Source organism: Struthio camelus, chromosome 5, assembly GCF_040807025.1.
Source record: "Struthio camelus isolate bStrCam1 chromosome 5, bStrCam1.hap1, whole genome shotgun sequence".
Taxonomy (NCBI): domain Eukaryota; kingdom Metazoa; phylum Chordata; class Aves; order Struthioniformes; family Struthionidae; genus Struthio; species Struthio camelus.
In genome coordinates, this window is record NC_090946.1 from 78,898,125 (window position 1) to 78,923,042 (window position 24,918).

Genomic DNA, 24,918 nt, shown 5'->3' on the forward strand with positions numbered 1-24,918 from the left:
AACTCTTATAGCTGAAATAACAGCATTGCTGGTGAGCGGGCTGAGATGAATGCTGGTCACTCAGCACCTGTTTCAGCCAAGAGCACTTGCAGTGCTGAGACTTGACTGGATTTAATTGCCTAGGATCACATGCAGTATTATATTGCAGGTGTGAACGGCAAAGTATTAAAACATAAAAGAAACAATTCAGCTCAGCCTCAGACCCAGAGTTACTGAGAAGACATCCTCCGCATAGTTAAAATGTCACTGTTTTTTCGTGCTAGTCAACGAAGCAAAGGGGATGTCATACAGAAGATTGAAGAAAGTATGTGTGTGCAGGGGGAGCAAAATAATTTAGAAATATCTGCAGTAATATCTGAATTGAAATGTTACCCTGTAAGTCACTTTGTAAAAGACAGAGAAACTACTTACAAATATAAAGTTCCAGTCCTGGGCACATATGGCATAACTGCAGGGTAATAAAGAAATGGCCCATTAAGGAATGAAATGCTTGTTTAGCATCCACCATGCCTGCTTTATCTCAGGACCTATCATAATAATTGCTTGATAACATACTAAAAGTATTAGTATGTATTCTACCGTAGGCCAAGGAGAAAGAAGAGAACAGGTTTCAATTTTAGACATAACATATCCTTAACAGACAGCCAGTAGTGGTTGGGAGTCAAAGTAACATAGAGTAATAAAAGGCTTTCAGACGTCAAGATTGAAGGGTACAGAGAAGAGAGTTATACATTTATATTTTAGGGCTTTTTGTACCCAGTTAACCCTTTCTAGTCATTCCTGAGAGAATGATTAAGATGAGAAAGTGTTAAATGCAACGTTGAGGTACATTTAAAAACATTGCCCTTGGTTTCCCACTAACCATCAGCTAAAACTGACTTCTGTTTGGGTATCTTTCACGAGAATCAGCAAAATTCAAAATGTTAGGTGAGATTTTCGAAAGGACTTTTAGCAAACCTCATTTTGAACCTGCCAAAGTCAGGCAACTTTGAGAAAATCCTTTTCATACGTAGATGTATCTCAATATAGCAATGGAGAGAAAAAGACCATATTCTGTATGCACAGACACACATTTTTACATATATTTTGAAGGTATAAAATATCTTCCCAGCAAGTCCCAAACATTTCCTCCTACTCTATGCAAAGGATGAGAAGATCTATCCAGCTGTTTCTATGAACCACCACAAAGAACCCCTGCAGGCATCTGCCCAGGCTTTAAGAAACACAGTCCCTTAGTTTTATCTTTTCACACTTGTGACGAAATCCCATCCCAACGCAACGTTACAGTGGATTGCTGCAGAAGCTCTGTGTTCCCCTCCAGGCCAGCCCATCTGCCTCCAAGAATCTAGACTTGATCGCAAATGTATTTTTAATGCACTCGTAAAAGCATTTACTTCAAATTATCTCATTTTCCCTCAGGGAATTTTCAATTACACAAACACATAATAATTATTTTCTTTAATTACTCATCTCCATTTACCTGAAGCTAGGGCACCTTTGCCCTATTTCTCATCAGCGAGCTGTCAGATTGATTCATTAGTATTTATTTGTTTCTTATTTTCAAAACATACCTTTGTATTAGGGGGATTTAATGAAATGCTGCTGATGTCGCAGGGATTTTTTCCCCTAGATGGCTCAGTTCCTACACAGTGCTTGGAAGGAAGCTTTTTCTAGTGCAGAAAACAACACAATTACAGCAGTTGTGGTGAGTTACCAGGATCTAGGGATGGTGATCAATGTCCAAAGCTTTCTCTCGTTGTACTTTGACTTACCAAATACCAATATAACCTTTGTACAGTCTATCAGGGAGGTGTGCCCCTTTGGGGGTTGGTGGGGTTTAGGGTTGCTTTGTGCATTTGTACTCCACAAGAAAACCCACTGGCAATTCCCACTCACATCCATCCTACTTGGTACTTCTGCTGAGCCCACCTCTAGCAAAGAGATGGCAGAATACATTTCTCTTGAACCTCTGGGACTACGGAGGTCTAATTCTGTCCTCAGGCTCTACACTCAGCTGCCCCCATGCCTGAAGGGCCTAACAGCAGAGCCTCTGAGTAGCATCATCCCAAAGTACCGACGGCAGTGATGAGCACAGCAAAGACTCCATGAGAGAGAAAAGGCCATGTGCACCTTCTTAGCCATGCAGGAAGAATGTGATCTTCAACCCATTGTCCCTGAGCATCTGTCAGCTGCCCAGGACCTTGCCAGTGATGGACACCCCCAGCCCTGCCTGAACATCACTGAAGGTCTGCTTTTTCTACTCTTCTTCGCGTCCCACAACGCTTCTCACAGCTGCTGAAACCTCTTGATTTTGCCTTATGACCACAACTGATCATGGTGTTTGAAAAAATGAAACAGAGGAAAGAAAAAACCTTTTTTTTTTTTTTTTTTGCATTCACCCTATAGCCTCAGCAGGACTCTTTGGCCCTGTGTTAGAGAGCAAGGCTCAGACAGTAACCTGAGGATTGGACACAGCTGGAGGGGCAGAAGATTTGGAGAGGGCATGAGCAGATAGAGCATCTTCTAAACCACCTGAAACAGATCTGCCACTAGTCACTGGCTGACCAGTTTAAGAGATTCCCTCTGCCACACCTGACTGTTGCCACACAGTAGTGGGTGCTCCCTTCCCTTCCACACGTGTGTGACCAAACTGTCCATATGGCTGCAGGCTGACCAAGGGTGAAGAAAACAGCAGAGCAGAGGGAACAGAAAAGGGCTGAGCAGTATCTCTTAAACTGATATGACAGATACACTGAAATATTTTTAATGAAATCCGGAATTTTAAACTCCCACTCCCATTCCCAGTCCTACTCTTTGTCCCTTCTGCCTCACTGGGTCTTGCCTGCCTTTTTACAAGCTCCCATCCAGACCTTGTTACGCTGCTCTTGCAAAATTGCATATTGATGCCCTAAGGAGGAGGGCAAATAAAATCAATCTTTCTTACACTGCTGAGCAGCCTCAAGCCCTGGTGAATCAGGGAAAGACTCTGCTACTTCTACCTCCCACAGAATCGCCTCAGGCAGGAAGGAATCCAGGTTGGGCTGTTTGTTCTTTAAATCTCAATTCTATGTGATGCAGCCATGTAGAGAGAGCTTTCTTGTACCAAATGAAACAGATAATGTTTTAAATCTCCTAAATATCACCAGCCCTCCAAACATATCCTAAAATGTTTCATACTTTTCTCTTGGGAAATGCAGCCCCAAGATAATTTTTCTGAGGCACTGAACTGACCTGGTCAAGGAACAGTAACTACTCCATGGGGCTAAAAGCACCCTTCCATAGGCATCTTGAAGCCGAGCAGAAACTTTTCCAATGATCACAAATAACCAACTCTTTAAAAACAGTCCCCACACCAAAACAGTCAAAATGTCTCTTTGCAGAAAATTTGATGAGTTTACAAAGTTATCTGATTTTGTTCTCTTTGCAACAATAGCCTCAGCTTTCAGTAAAGTAAGATTCCTAAAACTGTTCTTCCAGCAGAAGATCTCACACAAATTTATATCTGAACAGAGAATACTGTCCAAGGACAGAAAAGCTCAGAATCATCTGCAGCAACCCTCCATCAGGCTACAGGTGCCAGGAGGTAACAATTCTACCTGAGTGGAGTAAATTCTTCAAGACCTGTCCTTCTACCAAAAATGAAACATGCCATAAACAGAAGATTTCAAGGCTTCACAGATAAACCAACAGTAAACATGTCCAAACTGTTTACATGTGTGAAGCTAGTCATGTACTTATGCATTTGCAGGATCAGAGCTTACAGAACCAGGACACAGGAGGAGTTAGGAGATAATTATCCAAAGAGACCTAAAATAAATATCTGTGGACCAAGCAGTGCCATATGTACTGTGTATTGATTTGGTAGTAAAGGGATTACGTGAGTGATAGTGTCTATTCTGTATATTATTCAAATACAACAGATGGGAAATTGGCATGCCATGTAAAATACAAAATTCAATATTCACCCAAGTGGGCTGATAAATTATCATAAACCATTTATGAATATCCCTCAACCATGAAGCCTAATAATAAAATAAAATTAAAAAATGGAACTCAGCGCAGCTCTATCAAATGGCAGAAATGGAGATATGCTCTGGAATAAGGGCTCTGTTCTGCCATCCTAACCGATCCTAGGCTGTCTTCTTCTGCAGACAGTCCCATCAGACCCAATAGAAGGTACATTACTACTGGCGACAAAAGAGGGAGTCCTTGATTCCAACCTGAAGAGGAATATTAATCATGACAGAGGATGGCATGAACTGGGAGCTTTAAAAGAAATAAACCTGAAGATACATGGCATTAGTGCACATTTTATTACATATTAATTTTTAGTGTTTTTCATGATTGTGAGTAAAACAGGAAAAGTGGAACTTTTTGATTGGATGAGAATGGGAAGACTTAATAGTGCTAGAAAAAGACATCAGCATATCGAAAGCACCATGACCACGGAATCCATGCAGAATCTTTCACCTAAAACAGCCAAGACAGCACAGTGCTCTCTGCTCAACTCTCAGTCTGCTGAAAAGACTGCTAAACAGAGACTTCAAAAATAATCTCTAGCAGGGCATAGCATCATCGTTTGCCTTCTTTCCAAGCAGACTGCTGTTTTACATTGATCATGATGTGGACAACGGCAGTCACTGAGGTGCTTGGACATCAGGCATATTCTGAACACCAGAAGCAAAAGCCAAATCAGAAACAAGCCTCCAGTCCCCAGTGACCTATGGGGCGGAAGTACCTCTTTTCACATTCCACCAGACCAGCAGATCACCATGAACGTAGAAACCCAGTTGTGGCCTGTGAATCCCACAAGTAGGCATCATATAAGAAGAGTGAATTCGAGGCAGTAAAATATCCAGAAGCCAAAATGAGGTTTTCTGATTGAAGAAAACATTTAGCCTGGCCTGTATGGGGAGTTCTTCCTCAATGAGGAAAAACTAGGCATGGGGGACACTGATGAGGAGACAAGACTTGACAGTTGTAGTTTCATTTCCACAGGAATTAGCCTCGGCAATTTTGGCTAGGAAGTAGAGGGGAACAGTCTCTGCCCACAAGTTAGCATTCGGCATAGTCCAATGACTAATAAGGAATTTCTACCTCACAGGGAACAGCTCATATCAGGTCTTAAGTGGGCAGCCAAAACTACATGTGAAAGTTAAGAAGGAATGAACGTCCTCTTGTCTTCCTTCTGTTAGTTTAGATGCCTCATAGACTCTTTTGTCTAGACTAGAGTTATTGCACTTTCCTGATAAACCTATCTGTAAGCTGATAAGAGTATTGATAGCAAGTTAGCCAACATGGAACCATCTGGACCAGGTCTAGCAAGTCTCCATGACCATGGCTAGTCATGACCGTGCCTATCTTTCTCAGAGACGCTCATCAGAAAACAAAATAAAAAACCTTCCCACACATTTCTATCAGTGAATCATTCCAGAAATAATACGGCTGCAAAGAAAGTGAATGTAGAAGATCTCTAAGGATCTCACTCTACAGCAGAGAAGTCCTTTGGAAATGCTGTGTATTTGTTCTGCAGCACAACACTCTGGTGAGTCCTCCTTTCTTTAGTGACATATAGTTGTATCCAAAACAGGTATCTAAACAAAAGAATGCTTACTGTGAGTAGCTCTGCCGAGAAAAAAATTAAAGGCTTGCTTTCAGCCAGAGACAAGATTTTCAGAATGAAGCGGAAATAATTCAAAAGGAATTTATAGTTAGGGGATTAATTCTCAAACGAGGCACAAAAATAAATTACCTGATTTTTAATATTCCTCAGCATCCAGCAGGGCTGTTCAGCCTTCTCCTTGAAAAAAAGGCCACCTGTTAGAGCACCACGATATGGATTTATCTACTGGTCTCCGAAACCCCACCCCCCACTCATTTCTGTTCTTCAGAGACCAATTCAGTGTTGTACTTCCCTGCACTTAGCTCTGCTGTAACTGTAAACTGGCACAGCTAGAAACAGAGTCCTTTCTCTTTGGCAGCACATATATGAATATGATTTCTCCGCTACACTTGCTGCATCTCTAGGATATAAACACCTCTGTTTCTAAATTCCAGGAATTTAAAACATCACTAGATTGGCAGGCTAGAATTGCCTTCTCGGTTTTACCGCTGACCTGTTAGCCAGGAGACTTCATTTCAGCTCTCGGGTCTTCTGTTTTCTTCCTTATACTTTGTCAGTCTTGCTTATGGAGACCACATAGTCCTTGAGAACTTCTTATTGACAGAATCTGGTACTAGTACACCTCAGCTTCACTGAGGCCAAAAGTCACTGTCATAACACAAATAGTACTCCCACAGCTTATTATCAATATGTACATTATGTGAAGTATGCACAGGACATACCAGAGAGGAAAGCAGAGGTGCATATGTCCTTCCATGGTTGTGCTTGAAGGGTGTCACAGAAATACGGAAACAGAGCTGAAAAGACTCGTGTGGCCTCATGAATCCAGCCCTCATGATAACAGTGCAGAGCAGAGCTGTGATTCAGAGCACTTCGCTTGAACTTGAATACTTTGCAGACATGAACTAGACTTCACAGCAACTTCCTAGAATGGTGAGTCTCAGGAAGGAAGCCTGACTCATGCCTCAGAAACTTTTTCTCTAGCCATCACAAAAACCAATTCCTCTTTGGGATTTCATCCTTTTCAAGCCACTGTCATCACTTTCCTCCTTCCTCTTTTCTTTTTTCTTTGCCGAACATGCAAGAACCACCGGCTTATCAACACAGAACACCTCAAGAGACTCTCCTAAATCCATGGTCACCCTGTGAATGACTGAGCTGACTTCCAACACCATGCAGATATGCCTGCTGATCCCACTCAGTCTAAGGCAGAGAGAGCCATGAAACACCTCTACTAGCATTTTATGCACTGACTTCAACTTTGGGATCCCTGGGCCATAGGCTGAAGACATCTTGTTCTTGGCAACGGGGATGGTGTACAGACCAGCAGAGCTGCTGGCACACTGCTGCCTCCAATTTTTTTAACTATGGCCATGAGGATGGGAACCTGGCCCCTTTTCTATTCCTTCTGAGACAGCGTCATCCCAAACATGCTCTGCCCGCTGGTCCCCTGCCAACACTATGCCATCTTTCTCTATGAATAAGGGTTTCAGGCTGTGATCTTCCACAGTCTTTGATGCCATGCAAGCTGGATACCTTCCTTCTCTCAAGAAAAAAAAAACTCTACCTGTAGCATTCAATTTGCATGCACAAGTCCAAGCATTTAAATACAGGTTCCTTTTACATCCCTATCACTCTCACATTTACTTTATCAGGCACCCTCACTTTTGTAGATGTATACATTTACGCACCTCAAAGTAGCAGTGCACTCATGTGCCATTACTATAATTAAGAAATACGGGATGATTCAGTAGCAAAGAAAAAAAAAAGCCAGAAAGAAAGAGAAGCCCCCTGCAACGTAATTGGTCACTGCTATGAATCTTTACTCAGGGGACAGATAGCACGACCAGAGGTAATAGCTTACACACGTATTCTTGAGCTGTGCAATAGATGGAAAAGTGTCCCAGATGGATTGGGCAGGGGCTTAGTTCCGGGATTATGATGAGACAGTGGGTAATTATTGAGTGGCATTGCCTCAGCGCTGATTATATCTGCAAGCTTGTTCCTTTCCTTCAGAGGAAAGCATTGATAAAGATAAACCATGCTGCTCTATGTCCTTCATGTAGCACAAAACAACACATTTCAATCTAACAGGATCAGGTCTCCACTTTGATCACAATCTGTTACCTAGATGTCTTTGCAAATTAATCAGCCCTGCTTGTTTAGCTCCAGTCAGTTTGTACTGCTAAATTAATAAATGTACTAGGAGCAACAGAATACATAATTAAATTCTACAGTTTAATCTCCTCATAATAATTTTGACCTTAGTCTGGGGCCTCTGTTATAGCCAGCAACACATTGAATAGAAATAGACCTTGCAATGCAGCTTACACTAACAATCTACCTTGAACGATTACTCAGGGGCACCATAATCAAGAGCACACGAAAATCAGAGAAAGCAGGATGCACAACTAGGAAAACAAAATTGTAGCCAAAGCTTCCGGCTATATAAAATAAAAGGAAGCTAAGGCAGTGTAGGCATATGTCTACCTCAAAAAATACATACAAAGATACTTTGCCTTCGTTCAGTTAACAGGCACACTTAGTTTGTATTTCCAGCATCTGCACCAAATGCAGCCCAAAGCAACGTGAATATGTTTTAACAAAGGTGATACCCAAAACAGCAGAGGACAGCTAATGTTCTTACCAGGCACACTTGCAAACTTTTGAGAGAAGAATGGGCCATGCCATTGCAAGGGATTTCTGCACCAGCTTTGTCGAATGCAACACCTCTGAATTATTACAGCTGTTCAAGATACCTTTATACAGTGCACACCTTCCTTCCACATTACATGCAACTTATGTTCAAATCTCTTATCCTGCCCACTAGTAGGGAAATGTTTTCCCCTGTGGAAACTCAGTGCCTTGTTTCAGGTACTGTCGAGGGCTTTTTTCTATGCATTTACAGATTCTCCTCAGCTGCTGGAGCTGGTGGGGACTAAGAGCTTTCTGCAGACAGTCTCTGAAGCTGTTTCTGCATGGGAATACACAATATGAACATATCCAAAGTTACTGGATGTCTTTAGAATCCTAATCTTGGCTTCCATTCTATGGACAGCACAGACAGGTAGATTTTACTATATCTCAGAACCAACAGATAGCTGATTATTTCCAAAGAGGTTAATTATATCATGAGTCCCTTCTCTCCACTTGCATCTCTCAGATTTTTTGGCTAAATAAGCCAATAGATCCAGACAACGTCTTGTGTTGATGGGATCAGTTCAGGTTTTGCCATGTTGGCTTTTTGTGTTGAGCAGTAAGGCTGCAATATGCAGGGCAATTACCTGGGAGATGTGTGCAGAATAATAGTGAGACACACTGGATTGAGTTCAGAGGTGGACATGCAGTCCCTATGCTTAACTTTATCCTTGCTCACCTCAAGGAGAAAGCTGAGGATCTCCAAAGCAAAAAGGAATTGCTGGTTGTCACACATTCAACATATTAGGCCCTAACACAAAAAGACAAAGATGAATGTGAGTACAGGAGAAAGTATCAGAGAATAATGTAGTGTGCTTCAGGACCAACCAAATTCAACAGGACCCAATGGTTTTGACTGGTTGTTTTGGGGCTGGTATCCTGTAGGCACCAATGATGTGACACTATTGCAGTTGAGCCAACTCCTCCATCAGCCTATGGTGGATAACTAGAACTTGTTCCTATTGAAGAGGACCCTGTTGCAAATTTTAAACTAGAATACTTACTTTAAAAATCAACACATTAAAAAAAACAAGAACAACTGTGAAAATAGCCGGCAGTAATTGTATTTACTGTATTTCCTTTAAAATATTTACTTTTAAAACCAGCTAGCAGCCTTAGCGCTTTGTGATTAGAGATAGCATCAAAAGCTTAAAAATGATTTTGGCAGCCAATGTGTAATGCACCACGCAAGCAGTTAAAATATACTTCTGGTTGGACTCTTTGCTTAAGACCTTGACTGTGGTAGCTGGCAGTAGAATCCTCTAAAGAACAGAAGGTAAATTGCAGTATCATTCACAGAGCTGCAAACAAATTCAATGTGATCGGCCCAAGTGTGAAGAATACTCAATGAATTCAAATTAATTTAACCTTGGTGGTGAACTTTCAAACTATATGGAAATACGGCACAGGACAGCATAGAATCACAGCTGGCATTGCATGCTCATTTTAGACGCACGAGTTCTCTCCCCTCACCTCTGATGGCTGAGTGTAAAGTCTCCGTGAGCTCACAGCAAAGAGTCCGCGGCCAAAGACCATGCGTTATCCGCACATATTTCCTTTCACAGTTTATGATGCAAGCTTTTTTGCTATTTACCTCGCCGTCCTTCTCCAAGTACTCACCAAGGCTTGGATGTAACCAGAATACTCACTGTACAATAGGGCAAATGGTTAAAACAGGAAACTTGTTGATATAGATAAAGTTGTTCCTAGAAAGAAAAGTTGCCAGGCCCCAGCAGTGTCGCTGCAGTCTGGATCAGACAGGAACATAGGAGAGAGATAATAGCTCGCGTGGACACAGCAGCAGACTTAAAACAAAGCATCTGTAAGAGCAAAGGCAGCACAATGCATGAGAGATGGCAACACAACAAGCTGAAAGATAACTGAAAACCAGTGAAAACCAGTGTAAACCACTATCACTAGGCATCTACCACAAAGGTTGTCCTTACCCATGTAGGACAGAGGGAACGATCCTTCAGTCTTGCAGCTCTTGCAAAGTGGTTTGGATGGGTAGAGTTACGGCATAGCATAGCGGGACTCAGAGCAAATACAGATCTCTCCAATGGAGACATCTCCCTCCGAGATACCCACCTGTGACTCCTGTTAATCAACACAGATAAAGAGACACATTTAGGATGCGATTCTTCTGACGTCTCTTTTAGTCTCCTAAAGTTATGTGAGATGAGTCATATGTCTCCAGGCTGGGCTGTTAAATGGCTCTGTGTCTAAGTACTTGTTTGCGAGCCTACCAATTACATCCTCTTCCTTGCGGCAGCTTTCATAGACGGCTACCCCCAGGTACTGCATGCTGCCTAAGCATCAGGGAAGGGCTCCATGACTGCAGAACAAAACTTGTGTATTACAGACAGAACTATTCACAGCAAGGCTGTGCAGTGGCTCATACCCTGCTCACCCAGACTAACGTCTATACGTCTCCCCGAAACCTTCCCTCGTGCACCCAGTGTTTCTCCTACACACATCAAGGTTGGCTGTTGATATTATAAATGAGGCATAAAGTGTGTTAATTAACACGTGTTTCACAGCCTTTCACACTACAGAGAAATGCAGAGCACCTCACTACATTCAAGACTCAGGACTTTTGGCAGATGCTTGGATCATAATCAAGTATAGTATGTAACACATACCTGTGCCGTTTTTCATGTGTGCTGCATGTTAGGCAATAACCTTCCCCTTTACACTGTGCACATGCAATATTTATTTTACTTATCAGAACATCATGACACATTGTAGAAGAGCCATGCTTTGTTTTAAACAGCAGTAAAGCCTGATATTACAATAATTTATTAATCATTACTTACTGTAACAGTTATTAATATGAGCTATTAATTAGTTTTATTTATTAGTTTTTTATTTATCAGTTTTATTTAGTTTATGCTTATGTTTATGTTTATTTAGTTTATGTTTATTTATTAGTTTTATTTATTAGTTTTTTATTAGTTACTTATTAGTTTTATTTAATTAGTTTTATTAATACTTAGTTATTAATAATAAGTAACAAGACACTATCAATTTACACATTTATTCACATTTATTAAAAAGAGAGAAGAAAGGCAAAATCACAGCATGAGGAAGAAAATTTACCACTCAAAGAACAACAAGCTGACAGAATTTTCCACTAAAGGGAAAATATAGGCAATCAACTTTGTTCACCATTTATATCAATTATAATTGTAAAGATCAACTGGAACATGGAAATCTCTTGAGGCCAGACATATTAAAAATACTATGTGCACTTAATGCAGAATTGTCATGCAGTGCTCTTAAAAAATAAACTCCAAACCTGTGTGTAATGTTGGAGCAGATAAGCATTTGCAGTCAGGTTGTTGATCCAAAGAGAGTAATTAAAGAAGGTGAGGTCTAAACTTGTCAAAGTCATTTTGCCCTACTTTCCTATTTATAGGTTTCAAAATGGAAAAAGCCTTCAAAAGGATTTGCATCCTAGCTTCCCTCTGTAAAATCCTTCTGCAAGAGATTTGAGAATTAGCTGCTGTGCCTGCAGTATATTAAAATCTTTGACAGCCATCCACTTGGGGAATCCCCGGGAAAAAAAAGAAACAACAAAAAAAAAAACCCACCTCACTATGCTTCAAAAGGCTCACAGTATCACTTGAAAGTGGAGAATAATTCACCACTCTTCATAATTGTTCCTAATGTTTATCCATTCTGTGGGGTCCTTCAGTGGGTAGAAAGGTGTAGCCAAGCTGATGGTGTAGCAGGCTGCCCTCCTGCACCTCGTCCAGCTGCTCACCTCTTGCGAGCTACAGCCTAAGGTGTTTCCCTGCCCTTAGGCCACAGTAGGAAGGAGAGAGGAGACACTTCTTCCTCTCTCCCCACGGTTCAGCTGGATGAGGCGTTAAGTCTAGCCATCTTTTCACCCTCAGCGTTGCAGCCAACAAACCTGAGCAGGCACTAGAGAAGTGATCTGTGGAAAGGTAAAGAGGAGCAGCTCTAAATGTCTCTCCTAGAAACTTGTTTTAACAGACAAATCAAGACAAAGAACTGTTTTTTACTACTTTTTAAAAAAAAAAGTTTCTTTGGGTGAAGTTTTCTCCCCCTTTCTTTCCTGCCTCTTGAAAGCTGGAAAACTAGACATACTTCTTGTTGTCAATCATTTTTAACCAAACCTAGAAAAATTCACCTTAAAAAAAATTTAAAAATGCAATTCTGATGGAAAAAAATTAAAAGAGAAAGATAAAACTCCAGTGGAAACTGCTCAGCTGCTACATTCTGAGCTACAAGTCAGTCCTTTGCATTGACGTTTTATACAATTTTTTCTATTGCTCCCCAAAATAAGGAGTTTTCTTTGAGCAGTTCTTCACGAGACTAGCTGTGGCCTGAGAAGACCTGTGCTTCTTAAAATTCGCAGTTGAGCCCCACTTTGCCCACTGTGACAGTGCAGTTAAATGCTACCTCTGGCTCAAGGCATATTCTTATGTCCCATAAAGAAATGAAGAAATGCTTAGTGGGCAGACAGGTATATGCTGTCAGGAACATTACACGATCTGAAAATAGAAATTTTTACATCTGCTTACCATAACTTCCTTGAGCTAGGCCATGGAAAGGTAGGGAGTTATCTAATTCCAAAATCATGGCTGCATAAGCAGGTAAGAGAAAGGACAGCGGAAGTGATGAAAATGAAAACACTTTAGGCAAGCTAAAAAAAATGGCTGACTCACTTTATAAACTATGAGTATTCGGAAAAGTACGTCAGTAAACAGTTTTCTTTCTTGCTCACTCAAATTCCCAAATCATCATTAAGAAGTGCCTAAGTTCCTCACCACCAGGACTAAAAGTGATGTGACATTGGCTATGTATCATAAAAGACATTGCTTCTTCTAGCTTGACACTTCACAATCCTTTGGGAAGAGCAATGGAAGAGGAAATGTGTTTTTTATGGCCAGGCCAATCTTGCTGAAGTAAACAATGTCAAAAGCATCATTTAGCTAATTAAAAATGAGAACTAGCAAAAACAGAGCCCAGAGACAGTAAAAGCCTCCCCAAGGGGAAGCATATAGGCCCTCCTTTCCATTGTACTGTTCCCGATTCTGTCGACAAGATTTTTAACTGTGTAACACAGTGCAAGTCCACCTACAGTTAACAGTAAGCTGGTTTGCAACAGCTGTACATTTAGTTCACAAGCTTTGTGGCATTTTTAAACTCTTCCTTTTAATTCTCCCATTTTTCCACTGCTACCACCCCTCTTCCAAGAGGGCATCTGTCCCACAAAGCCTTATCTGCAAAGGGCTCCGCAGAAGATATAACCCTGCAGTTCTTTGAATGTCCTGGGAGGAAAGAACTTTGGCTGGATTGCTTGCTTGCTACCCTCAAATTGTTTTAGTTATTTGTTCCTCCTGAAGTCAAAACATAAATTATCTGAGAGAGAAAAACAATCTTTTAGAAGAAAATCCACTCTCCACTATATATTGATGTCTCTAACAGGAGATGTCCTCCGATCCAGTCTCTCCCTCTTCAGTTTCAACCGGGTCTTCAAATGACATCCTTATCTGCTGTTTCTGTATTGCTCCCACATCCCTGAAAACAGGCCATTACACACAGTATTTGTGACCCCAAATATCACAGGTATCCTGACTCAGGATCCAAAGGATCTACAACACAATATAGTGACATATCAGTGGTAATTGTTCTGACAAAGACCCTCTGAGCAGTGTCATTGGAGGTGACAGTCCCTGGCAGTCTCCAGCTTAGCAGCAAGGTCACCGGGGAAAGGCAGTTTCCACTAATGCTGTCAGACAGTGGCCAGGCACAGTGTAACTGTAGCTAAATCTTTCTGTCCATGAGCAGTTCTAGAGTGACCACCATACTAGGGGGCAAGAAATAGCAAAAAGGAGGACAGATGAAAACAGAACACTTAAAGATAGCTACACTTTTCTGCCTCAAATGAAAAAAAAAATAACATGGGGGAAGGAGAAAGGATTTGTTTCACTTTTACAAAGTATCTCTGCTAATGAACTGCCATATCCATGGACTTAAAAGATCTCTGTGAGAGCAAGAGAGACTTGGACGGAGATCTCCCTCCTTTTCCATGGGTTGCCTCTGTCTCTCAGGAGCACAGTTCACTACTCTTGACCCTCGCAAAAGAACAGCCGGAGAAAGCGGCCCGTTCTCTGCTCAGGTAACTGAGCACAACTCTTTGCACATGGCAGAGTTTTACTCCTCTGTATGCCCAGAAACGTGGCTTCCTCCTATTGCAAAGGCTGTATGGGGGCCAAGGTCAAAGAGACATTCTTTTGGAAAGAAGATACTCTGCAAACTGATATGCAAATAAAGCCATCAGCAATGAGGCACAGCAGACACTCACACAGAGGCACACACACATTGTGCTCTCAGTAAGTTCAGCATATTACTGACCCAGCCTTCCCTGGAGGTACCATTTGCCCAACAGGTGATGTTTGACTCAGTGGTCGTGAGGTGACAATGTGCTAGAAATAGGAAATTCATATCATTTGTATTCCGTTTCCTTTGCTATTCTAAGGGTTGAAAGGGCCACCATTTTAAATTTAATTTAGAGGGTATACCGTCTATCTGTTGGAAACACGAGGAAGCAGACCTTGTCCTAGTATTTATCAGACACATGCCGCCCATCTGCTTGAGCTGGGTCGAGGAGGATTTGCTGTTAATCCTTCAGACCCATCTGCAGGGGGTTCAAAATGCTGACCAGAAAGCTAGACAAGATGAGGTTTATTTAATTAAAAAAACTGCTCCGGAGGTTACTGGAAATCACTCTGAAGAAGAAATAGCTTTTGATCATGTCACTTCTAGGGAAGGAGGGAGGGGAAGGGGGATGGGGGAGGCAGGCAGAGTTTTGCATCAAAATAAGATTGTGACTATCAGTAAATAAATAAAATTACAGAGCTGCACCAAAAAAAGAAAAAACTCACTCCTGTGAGGGAACCTTTCTATCTACCTGTTACATCAAATACAGAAAAAACTAACCCCCTACTCCCGCTTGGATGCTTCACCACCACATTACAGGGCTTGGCCTCTAATCTGGGCCAAGTACGAAAGGCAGAAATTGGGTTACTCGCGCACACACACACGCACGCACACGCACACACACACACACTAATCTGCAGGTTTGTTTGCATGGATCTGAAAATGAGGCAGACAACCTAGAAAACAACTCCAGAGCTGCAGCAGGTTAGCACTGCAAAAGCTGGCATTTGTGTTTGCCTGCTCTTTGCAAGAAACACAAGTTTCTGGGGAAGACAGCTAACCTGAGCTTTATTACTTTAACGTTTAATTTCAGCTTTTCATAATCAGGGCTACCACCATCCAAGATCCATTTATGTGGAAGTGAGAAACAATAAAATCCCAGCTACGTTTGCTCTACTGAAAATGGACATCTGTTAGTAACGATATTATTTCTAATGAAAAATTATGTACACAACTGGTTTAATGCAGTGCTGCCATTTGGGAGAACTGGCTTTTCACGGGAATAATCCCTGTTCTTCCAGGTCCTGATTGTTATTTTATGGCAATATTACGCACGACAATTTTCGAATTAACACATACAGATCATTTGCCCCCACCCCTCTCAGCGCTCTTTGAAGTGCTGTTCCTGTTCCTAATCAGATTCCTGGACTGGGTTTACACAATCTTTTTGTTGTTCTTTCCTTTTTTATTTTTAAGCACATACATCTTCACTGAGAGAAAAAGCAGAGGCAGAGCTGAGCACCAGGAAGAACAACAGGCAGCAAATAGCAACATTCCTGACAATAAGCTGTGAAACACAGGGCCTGGTATTGCTGGTCCTATATGCAGCACACCGCTGAAAGACAGCTCCACCTAGAGACAAGGGGCACTCGTCCTGCAGAAAAGATGGATTTCTGAAACCACGACCAGGAACGATGGGAAGATCTTACTCTCCTGGAGAGTGGCAAGTAAAGATTCATGCTGCTTGGGATCAGATAGTAAGCCTTCTGCTTTGTGGCTGAAGATAACCTCTGAGCAAAGTAACTTTATCTGCAGCAAATTATTCCTTAGCTTCCCATTGCAGGATTTGCTTCACCGTACTCTGAAGCAAGTGGTGCTGGCTACCATCAGATAGAGCGTTAGAGGGATGTCTGCTTTGATTTAATAGAGAAGCTCCCATGGAAAGTGCTTGGGCAAAATAAGAAAATCTCATCCAAAGACCGGGGAGAGAGAAATTTCACTGAACTTCTTTTATAAGACTGGGCTAGATAACCAGGTTAACCAACTATGCAGAGATTTGAACGTATAGATATAAGGTCTCTGACGTTCAGCAGGCCACTAAAACAGACGTTCTCTCTTCTGAACGTACAGCTTCAAATTATCCTGGGTCTTTTGTTTCCCTGAGCCTTCCAATCCACATCTCTTCACTTTTTACTGTGTAAACTGGGTATTTCCCATAGTTGTTTCTTCTCAGTCATGTAAATATCACGTTAACCCTTCCTAACTGCCCATCTCAGGTGTTCTCAGCCCAAAGCTTTGCGAGGGATCTGACACCAAGCCCTGCCTTTCCTTGCTCCACCAATGCAAGAAACCATTGCTGCCTTCATTCACTTTCTCAACCCTTATGCTTGTAGTTACTCCAAGCATTGCAGAGCCGGCAGATGGGAATATGTGCCCTTGCCTTGCAAAGCCTAGCAACTTTTGATTTTAAGTTAGCGCTGAACTTACAGTTCTAAGATGCTGGATTGTGAGTCAAAGCCACTTAGAATGAGAGCACGCTTCCTTCTGCCATCTCCATCAGAGGGATGGTAACTTTGGAAGTGGGACAGGCAGGTGCCTCGAGCGTGGAAGCACCTCGAGCTGCAGCAGAGTTCACCAGGCCCCCTCCAATAGGTTTTAATTCTCTCCAAGGCCCGAACTTCACAGGGCAAAGCATCTATTTCATATATCTCACAGGATTTAAAGGGAATTCTTCACAAAAGTATTTAAAAGGTAGCAAAGCTCAAATTATTTCCCAGTACACATACTTAAACTGCACACAGGTCCTGTATTTACACATGCAGAGTGGAATTTGCACAGGCAATTAAGTTGATCAACATTTTCTCACTGTGTAGATACCTTCATCAGCAAACATTTGTGCAAGCAATCAAGTGAGCTATATTTTTAAAAGTCCACCTTGGTACGCACAAGGAAATGTTCCAGCCAGGAAAGGAAACAGCAAGGACACAACTTAGATGGATTCACCTGAGCACTTGTCAACAAATGCAATGAACAAGAAAGCACAGAAGCAAGTGACAATAGCCAGTCGTTCTGGGAAAAGAGCCTAGGAGATAACATTTAAAGTGTCTTAGAAACAGGTAAAGATCACCCAATATGTCATTTTTGTCATAATTGGTTGGCAAAGAAAACAGCAAAGTTACAATCACAGTGGGGCGCCACAGCCCTCCTGTTAATAGAGCAAGGCTATCGATCCAATCACTCATTTATTTAGGAGACAGAATTTTAAACAGGAATGAGAACATAGTTATCCTCAAATCAGCTATCAGCTGGATGTCACCCTAGGCAATTAGCATGTTCCTAATGTGCTACGATCGAAGCCCAAATTCTGTCCTCAGATGCCTGCGTTCAACTCACACTGACTTTGCTGAGCCCATGGTTTAGAGGGAAAGAAACAACAGAAGATCCGGAGGTCCTTACTGAGCAGTGGATATTGCAGAGGCTTTAGACAAACAGCCTTGGCTGGGAGAAAAGGAACGGGAGAGGAGCTCTTCTGTGGATGCTGCTAACAGAGCACAAAGTGTGAAAAACCTTCCCTGCCAGACTAAGTAAGCAAGGCTGCAAATGTGCGGTCTTCTGCCCAAAGCAGCACTGGAAATGAACTGTAAATACATTTGTAAGCACTAGAGGTAATAAGCTATTAATTTTTCTGGGGCTGATCCTTGGCAGGTATAAATCACCTGAATTCCACTGGCATCCTTGGCTCACACCAGCTGTGGCTCCATGTCCGTGTTACTTTTAAAGACAAAAATCTGTTCTTTGGGCCAAATTTAGTCCTAGTTATATCACAGTGACTAGATTAGTTGCACTGAAACTAATGGAGGAAAATCTGAGCTCACATTGCAGGAAATAAAAGTAGAAGGTGGCTATAGCATTTGTCACTGCAGAAAGGAAATATCTTCACACACACAGGAACATATATATGTATATATATATGTGTGTATATACATATGTGAACATATTTGTTGCATGTTGGTTCGACTGAACTTTTTCCTTTAGAAAGAAGGAAAAAACACACTACTTTCCCCTCAAAAATGAGAGTTTATCCCAAACTAAAATTTGTTGCACAGGGAAAAAAGTGTTTCTCAGAAATGTTCCAGATTAAAAAACAAATAAATAAGTAACACACGACCAAGGTTCATGTTTGGTTCTATATATCTGCCTAAGCCAACAGCGCATTCTGGGAGATCCATGATTCCCCCAAGCAACTGAACTGATGGAAGAAATAAGGGCACATTATGGCAGACACAGTTTAGCCAGGGAAGGCGGGATCAAAGGGACCAAACTCTGGCCTCAGAGCCAGATGGTCAATAGACTTCCGCAGTGCGTGTGACTGGCCCCTCTCTGTCACCCTGGTCATTGGGAAGAGACAGCTGAAGAGTCAAAAGCGGAGCCAGGATGTGAGATAACCACAGCACTGTACAATAAGGAAGGGATTTCTGAAGTCTCTGGTCCATCCACCTGCTCGAAGTAGAGCTCATTTCAGAGTTACATCAGGTACCTGAGGTCCAATTTTGTACCTCTCCAGGGATGGAGATTCCACAGCCTTCCTGATCCTCTGTTTCAGTGTTTGACTACGCTCATGTGAAGAATGTTTTCTTAACACCTAGCTGGAATTTTCCATGCTGCAATTTGTGACTGTTGCCTCCTGTCCTCTGGCCGTGTATGTCCAAGAACAGTACGGCTCCATCTTCTCTAAGACCATGACGTCATTGAAGCCATCTTGTAGATCCTCCCTCAGCCTTCTCCAGGCTGAAGAAACACAGCACTTGGTCTCTCTGCGTATGTCCTCTGCTTCAGGCTCCTGATGATCTCGGTGGCCTCTGCTGGACTCGCATCATTTGGTCAGTGTCCTTCTGGTACCAGGGAGCCCAAAACTGTACATAGTACTCTACACTTAATCACGGAGTCACATGGAAGACAAGGATACTGATGTTTAAACTTGTTCTCTGCTCCTCCTTTAGTTAGCAGTACAGTCTGCCTGACGGTTTTAATGGCATTTTCTAACTTTTAGCAGTGTGTGACAACACTCCTGGCAAGTGTGAACTAGCTCAACTCTGTGGGTTTCAAAATGGAGCCAGGTTGATTTATTCCAGGTCAGATTGAGGCTAGCTGACTCCTGGACACCTCCTTTACCATTCCCAGTCAAATCGATGCAGCCATGATTGCAAGTCACCTACCTGTCTACTTCTAACAGCAAAATATCTCCATGACACAGCAAATGTTCATGAGGAAAGAGTAACCCAGTCACAGAATTCATAAATGGGCAATAGCACATGGATCCGTAGAGCTGGGGGTAGGGGGGCAGACACCAGCCTCTCTGCAGATAAAAAATGGGAAAGCAAATACTCAAGAGAAGCATTACGTAATTCTTTGCACCAAGGCACATGCTAGGCATGCTACAAAGCTGATCACAAGGAAAATGCTTAACGTATTTTCAAGCAGCTTTTCATTGTCTTTTAATGCAAGTTAAGAGCTGGGAACAAAGACAGAAGCCACCTCTCCAAAGGAACAAAGACAGAAGCCACCTCTCCAAAGACCTCCAGCCTGTGCTTTGTGGAGGAACAGCGATGTCAGAATAAAACCAGCACAAATCACAAGCTACCAGAAACCTTCTCACAAACGCAACGTGCATAATCACCCTTACATGTGACTGCCTTCTCTTGACACCTTGGTCATGAGTCTAGGCACCACCTGCTTTTCTCCATCACACGAACCATCCTTATGAAAACAGCTGCCCTGCCCTGGGACATCTGTACTTATGGTTGTCATTAGCAATATGTTTCCACGAGGTGTTCTACCTTTCTTGACAGAGGATGAGCTCCCCCTGAGCCTTTTGTATTCCTCTATTTCCTGTGCCTTCTTACCATGGGCTTACATCTGGCCAAGGGAGGGTTTTGCTCCCCACACGCCAGGTATCTGTGGAAAGGCTTTCCTCAGTTTAGCTTTGGAGGAGACCCTAAAACCCTCAGAACATGAAGCTCTTTCCCAGCTATTCCTCCTATAGTCTCACCTTCTGTTTTGTTCCTTCCTGTTCCAAAATATTTAGACCTCTTTACAACCACACAAACTAGATATTATAGACTAAATTTGGCTTCTTCATTATCACAGCAATTACACATCTCCTGTCTCCAACTTCTTTAAACAGAGCTGATTAATATTCAGACCTTGCAATCCCTTGATTAAACAAGACATCCACAAGGAAGACACCACTAGAGACCAGTTCCCAACTGGAAGCTCCCTGTCAAAAATTATAAAAGAAAAAGGGAAAAACAGCTCTTTCATCTGCTTCCTGTGAAGTTTCAGCTGTGTCTGTGTCACTGTGCAGAAGGCAGTAAGAGAAGACGTCGACAGATGGGGAGTTGAGGACACAATTCACCCAGCCTTCAAGAAAGCTTACAGTCCTGTACTACACATTAATCCACAAGGTCAGAAATGGGGGGGGGAGAGGGGGCACTAACCATGTAAGCAGATAAAGAATTAAGATGGAGGTAGCAGACAAAGCGTGCACGTCCGTACTATTTAGTTTGGACGGAGGAATCTGGTGGAATGTCACAGGGGGCATTTCAGCTACAAGGCCAAAGGGGAAGGAAACAGCACAAGGAAAGAAAAGGTGCAGGACACAACTCATTTAGATGACAGTCAGTGCTGAACAGGGAGTAAATTAATCCAGGATGACACAACAGACTAGGATTAAGTAGCTCACCCATGTCATTAGGTTGCATGCACATATAGACAAGCTAAAAAAAAAGACAGGGACAATGCTTACCCCAAATAATTGAGGGCACCAGGAAAGAGGGTCAGGGGAAGGTTATAAAAACAGTAGATTAGGAAGTTTCTAGAGCGGGCTTTCCATTTACTCACCCCTTGCTGAAATATCTGTTCCTGCTCTGATCACCTCTCCTCTAACCTACCTGACTTCCCTTTCTTTCCAGATCCTCTCCTTCTCCTCCAGCCTGTCCAAAGTAACAGTTCCTCCTTCCTTGATTTACCACCGAGGTTGTCTTGCTCTTGACTCGGCGCAATCCTACCAAGCTCCATTTCTTTCTTCTGAAAAACCCAGTAAGGAAATTAGAGCAGAATCTCTCTGTATGTGGGATGACTGATAAATACGCTGACCAACAGAGACAGACTGAATGACCTCTTCAGCACCCTCATGGCTGGCCATTTATCACTTGAGCCAGGCTAAATGACACTATGAATGCTCCAGGCCCATCACCAATAGGATGTATCACGAATAGGCTTAAACTTCTGCGGTCACCTTGTTAAAATATGGTAACCTAATCACTTGTCATCATGGGTCCAAAGCAGAGACAACCAATGCTCATCATTTTTTAAAGGATCAATATTTTTAAGAAGCAGTTACTGAGGAGCAGTGGGCTCTGGTTCTCTCCTGCCTGCATTACTGACTTCTTATGTGACCAGATGTATCACCTCAATTCTATGGCTTAACAACTCCTCGCCTTTGCCCAGCCTCCCATCTACTTCACCTCAGATCCGTCCAGGGAGTTCCTTGTGCTTTGACCATGCAAAGCACTTACAGCGCAGCCTCGCAGCAACGCTTTCATGACCACGAAAGCCAATCTGAGACAGCACTGCTACCAATAAAGGGCAGGGCTGCATCTTTCCTCTTCTTCCTTCATATAGGCTGATATGCTCAAAAGTTATTTCTGGAGTTGAGTTACAATTTGTAGCACAGCTACAAGAAATCTGGATTGGGATCAAGGGAAGAGGCAGACATGCGTGTTTGGGCATGAAGGAATATAGGACAATCCTGAGAGGTAGCAGGCAGCTTCAAACTCAACCTCTGAGCTCTCCTCTAGCACTGATACTTATAAGAGAGCACAGCCCTACACGTAGTGCTGCTCTGTTCATAAACTTGAGTGAAACTGTACTTTGCATTTCGTACAGCACTTGGCCATTCAGGGTCCTCAGCACCAGCAAATATTCACTGGAACAATGAGAGCTAAAACTGGTAAGATTCACCTCTCCGTGAACATGAAAGCAGGTTAAGTCACCTGCTTGGTAAATTAAAAAATGATCAATCTCACTCCGAACTGGCAATGAGAAAAGACTTAACTCTGCATCACCCAAATGAGAAAAAGAAAAGCTGTTTACTCTATAAGGCCTCTGCTAATGGCGTCTCTGCCCAGAGCAGGGACATTCAAAGACATGCAGATACCCTTTTGTTTCAGTTTTCCTTCCTCAAGACTGTTGCAATTAGCATTTCTTAATGTAGCTCAGCTGAAACTGCCACTAATACAATCCAAAGTTGCTAACTACAATGTCATTGTGCAGGGTAACGAGTGTTTGCTTAAAGATCAATAGGTGAGACCAGTGTTAATTGTTAAATTAAACATAAACATTGTCAAAATACACGCATCGTTATTCTTCCACCCGATGACATGAACCTGGAGATCCCTTGGTGACCTTATATTCAGGCTCTCTGACCTTCAGGTGCTTTGCATCAGGTTATCTTTACCTTATGCAAACTTAGTGTTTTAATTGATCATTTTAGAATACAGCAGACAGCAAAACTCACACAGTCTCAAGAGGATTTTCTTTGAGAAACGATCTCTGAGATAAGAAAAACATCTATAGGGCAATTCACAGGGAAATATGGAGTTAAATATGTCAGTTTGGCTGCAGCGTTTCATGATAGCATCCGTTTCTACACTGTCTAGATTATCTGTTGGACTCATCAGTGGCACAAAAGTGTTGCTGAATAAAGTATTTCAGGTTGCAACCTCTAGATGCTTTGCTGATTGGTGGGATTTGGTTTCTGATAGCTATCTAGTCATGACAAGAGTTACAGATCTGAGCATGGGCACTGCAGATGATTTAGGAAGCCATTATTAACAAACATCAAAAATACTGGGGTCCAGCACAGCTTAACCGCTCTCAGTGGCTAAGTGTGTAGTTACATTGGCTTTAGTAGTGAATGAGTTTAAGAAATTCCCACTTTTCTCACTGCATCCCAAAAACAGACTCCTGCCCCTGCTCTGCCTTACCAGCTGTGCTGCTTGTGTGGCCCCTCTGGAAAATGTATCCCTGAAACTTTTGCCCAGCCAACACGCCATGAATGCCAAGGAGCTGCAAGAGTCCTTCAGGAGCGGTTCACAAGGACTGTCAGTGCTGGCAGCCCCTACATAGTTACATGTGTTCCCAGCAAACTCAGGCTCTAGCAGAGGGGAAACGGTGATCTCCAGGGGCCGGCCTGGCCATTCGTGAATGCCAGAAATGCAGAAGGGTGATGAGTACCTAGAGCGGCACTTAAGTGCCTACTTCATCTACAGGACTTAAAACCTATGATCGAAGTTTATCTTGAATAAGAGACCAATGTTATGCTACCTTTTGCCATCAATGCAAAGCACTGTACAATCCCTGTAACAGGGGAGTCTTACTAGAAGAAGGTATTTAAATTGTTGGTATTGACACTATCATACCTGTGAGGTAGAAAAGAGATTGTTTACAGATTGCTATAAGTATACGAATCACTGCTTTCTGTTACAGTCAACCCATCCTTTCCGTCAAAGAACTTTGTTTCTAGTTTTTAGTGTTAGCCAGGTAATTAGTGCCTGCCAGAAGCTGCAGAGAGCCTGAAATAATTACTCTAACATGAATTATCTGCCCTATGCATCTTAGGATGTTAACTCCACAACTATCCATGAAGCCTTCCTTCTCCCAGAAGGAGAAAACCTTTGAGCAAAACCTTGAAATCCCTTATAGGAAGGTAGGGCTACCGGTGTTAGGATCTGAAGGGCTGTCCTAAGTTATCAGACCTGGTTCTGTAAATCACAGGAAACAAAACTGTATGGTTCTTTTCATCAGTTTCGTCAAACACTATCTTAAAACTTATTTAATTTTTTGCCCTTATCACACTAGTGGGGAGTCTGTTACAAAGCACCTTTCGTCTGCCAGTTAAAAGCTTCCTTCTAACTTCCAGCCTTGAGTTATTCAGAGGCAGTTCCTGCCTATCTGTTCTTGTGCCAGCATTTCAGTTGATATAGCTCTTATCCCTCCCTAGTGGTTCCCCCCCCCCCCCCCCCAAAATGCATTTCTGGAGAGCAGGCCTATCTCTTCCCAGCCTTCATGCTACTAGGCTCAACAAGACCTGCCCTTTTAGCCTGCTTTCATAAAACAGGTTCTCCATTTCCCCAATCAACCCAGTAACTCTGCCAGACTGGATCTGTCTTAAACACAGGTAACCATAACTGTCCCACTCAGGTTTCCTTGGTGTCTTATAGAACAGTGTTAACACTACAGCAGTTCAGGAAAAAATACACATATCCTAGGGTTGCGGTTGTTCTCTTCACAGCCATGTTGCTGTACGGTCTATCTTCACTCTCTGAGCATTTAACACACGCAAG